Genomic DNA, 3,685 nt, shown 5'->3' with positions numbered 1-3,685 from the left:
TATAAAATAGACGACATTATACATGTTCAATTCATCAAGGTTGGATAGCAAAGCAAAATACTCATTTGTAACAGACTATTTAGGCACCCATCCATTGGAACCCTTCTCTAATAGGTATAGGAGACATACATAGACTGCATTGTCGTTCGACAACTCATTAAGTGAGTGTTTAAACACTGTCATAACATTGTCTAATTTGACTGATACATTCCTCGAGACCATAGAAAAAGCACGGGAACTGAAGGTGGTGCTGGATGAAGAAGCAGGAAAATAGTCACTAAACTAGATGTTGGCGATGAGACAAAATTATTTCTTCCCGAAAGACAGCTTGTAATCCACAAGAAATGTCCTGCTGATTTTGGGTTTACATGACAGTGTAATGGATGCATCAAAAACATTGCCGTGCTGCACAAATAAAAAAGGTGTTATCACTTCATTCCGAAACAAAAACTGACCAATATTCTGGACCAGTTCCGAGGCAGTTCCTCGCATTCTGGAGGCTTCCGGAATGAATTTTTAAGATCTGAAACAGTTCATTTTGATGTAAGTTAACAATACCCAACCATCTAAACAACTTTTTAGTTAGTCCTACAACAACGACATCTGTAATTTAAATTGTGGAACATTTTCAGTTCATTTCGGAGGTGTTATGCGCATTCCAGAACAGTAATTATAGATGAACAAGCATGTTATAATCTCAAGCAAACTAGGTTTTTGAAGTGAAGAAAGTACCCGTAAAATAACGGGTTTGTAGTGGTCTTCTTCCATGTCGGAGTTGCGTACCGGAGATCGGAGTTGCGTACCAGAGATCAGAGTTGTGTGTCGGAGATCAGAATCAGGATCGGGGTCGCATGTCAGAATCAAATCAGGAAGTCGGAGCAAGATCCAGAATGATGTCAAGGGTCTAGATTTTTTCAAATTATATTCCAGAATTTAAATTTCAAAATCCCGATTCGAGACACGGACGGTTAGTCCGGAATGGGAATTCCGAAGGCAAGGTAATAAGCTGGCCTACCCGAAAATGAGTCTAAAATATGTTCCAGAACGGCCCATTCCGGAGAATGTGGTTACTTTGCAATAATAATAATAATAATAATAATAATAATAATAATAATAATAATAATAATAATAATAATGGGTTATATTTTTAAATACACCCACGAAAATGGTTAGATTACTAAATTTCCCTTTCTATCTTCTCGGTTTGTATGTCACATAACCAACATATTTTGTTATTAATCATTGTTACTATTATATAGCAGATGTAGGTTGTCGTAACAACATTTAAAAATCTTCAACTAATTCTACATATATTGTCGATGAAAACGAAAAGGTCAGCACACATATATCATGTGGATATAAGCATATAAGTGTCCAGTCTATTTCCATTTTTAATATTAGAAGTTCGTTATCTAATGGTGCTAAACACAAAAGAAAACTTAGAAAAATATATTTTGATAAAAGAAGATCTAATTATTTGTCTACCACGTCAAATGGTATTTCTTTGTCTATCATACAATTTATTTGACTTTTCATCTTTATTTTTATGTTACAAATTGTTGTTTAGTTTACAAATTAATGTATTATGTGTATTTTTTTTGTGACATAACCAATGTATATTTGTATTAAGTATTGTTATTATTTGATATCTAATGTTCCTCATAATCAACATTGCTTTTACAATATTTTCAATTTTAATTTAATAAATTCATTGTATATCATTTCCAATGATATCACTATGCTTATTTTCTCTTTTTTATGACAACTAGAAATATTTCGGGTCAAACCAAGTCTAAAGGGTCTTGTATGTAAGTGTATATGTAATGTTTAACTTTGATACAATGATACTTAGAGTTCATGTTGTAATAAGCGTTAAGTAGTAAATGCAATCAAACAAGAATCAAAAGGTATTAACACAAGAACTTGTAATTATGTCACAATCTTGAATACTCGAACTTTAAGGCCAACATATTTGAGTTTCCTATTAACTGGAAACAAAAACACACCCATGAGAACCATCCAAAGCCGTAAACACCTTAACTTGGGCCATAGTTGTCTGCAAACCCCTTTAATTGGGCCAAAGTTGGCCATAAACTCCATTCTAAAGCTAATTGGATCAAAATCCCCAAAGGATGGGGTGATTGCGGTCATAGGAACGATTTCCAGCAAGTTTCTTGTATGGTGACAACTTAAATTAATGGGGATTTTGATCACAAAAGTTGATATTTCAGCTTTACACAGATTTTGTTGGATTAATGTCTAAGTCCATAACTATAATTGTTAAGACTTGACCCGACCGACATGGTCCATTTGGGTTGCATGACATCATGCATTTGGATAGACTAAAATGAGATAAATAACACTTAAGGTTTGTTAATATATTATAAGTTCTAATATATTAATAAGATTATTTAATTAGTATTGATCAAGAATTAATTAAGTGATCAAAAGAAGACTAATTAAATATATGGGTTGATTGTGTAAATCATCCATACTTGTATCGTGGGCTAAGTCTCCATGGATTATCAAGTTGGGCTAAAACCCATAGGATGCTCCATGGTGTATTTGAACCCATGGATCCAAGGAAATGGAAATCCATGACAATTAGGGTTTACCTTAATCGTGACACTATATAAAGATCTTATTGGTGACAAAATCGGCACTATGGATGAGTGAAAGGGCTAGCCGATTTTTATGAAGTGTGGATTTCTCTCTAATCTATTCCAAGTGTATTTGATGTTGTGTGAACCACTTGAGGTGTCACACTTGGGTAACTAGGCACTCAAGCTTCATGAAGACATTATACATCAAAGAGGTATGTAATTCTAACTTGATATATTCATATGAATCAATGTTATTATGCTAGTTAGGATGAATACCTTGGAATGTTTATATTTGCATGTATAATAGAGAAAACATAGATACAAGGTATTTAGGGTTGCATGTACACTTAGGAGTGTTAGGATGCTCAAAACCCAACAGTGGTATCAGAGCCTAGGCTTGTTTTCTTGTTATACTTGCAAAATTAGCTGAAAAATCGAATTTTGGTGCTGTCTGCATAGCAGACTCGCCGAGTCCACTGATGGACTCGCTGAGTCCAAGGCAAAAAGCATCCAACTCGCCGAGTTGGTTCGTGCACTTGACGAGTTGGAACCCCAGACAACATATATTCGACTGTTTTGGCTAGAAATGGACTAGGAACATTACCCTAAGATGTTTTTGGACTTATAAACTTATTTTGATGTGGTAATGTTCATGCTAATACAATTTCAAAGATAATTGTCAATAGATTCATGTTTTGTATTAGTTTAAAAGTTCTGCTAATTACATGAAAAAGTTTGATGTGAATTATCTTTGTTAATATGAGTAGCTTAGATTAATAGATAAGTTAATTGATTATTTGTTTTCAATCCATTTTAATCTAAGAGTTGATTCTAAAATGTGTTTTTGTAACTTGTCCTCAGGTTATATGAAAAGTCACATTTAAGTTTCATAAAACTCATAAAAGTTGGCAATGGTTACAAAAATGAAGAGTCTTGTCCTCAAGTTATGGAGGTTCAAGAGTCACTTCATTAAGTAATAAAATGTGTAACCTTAATTAATTCCATAAGTTACGAAATAAAGAAAACTTACCTTCTTTTATTAGTTTAAAGTCTTCTATAACTTTTCCTCAAGTTATGGAACT

The sequence above is a fragment of the Lactuca serriola genome, chromosome 8, assembly GCF_051521515.1.
Source record: "Lactuca serriola cultivar US96UC23 chromosome 8, Lser_US96UC23_V15, whole genome shotgun sequence".
Classification (NCBI taxonomy): Eukaryota; Viridiplantae; Streptophyta; class Magnoliopsida; order Asterales; family Asteraceae; genus Lactuca; species Lactuca serriola.
Note: the sequence above shows the minus strand (reverse complement) of the source record.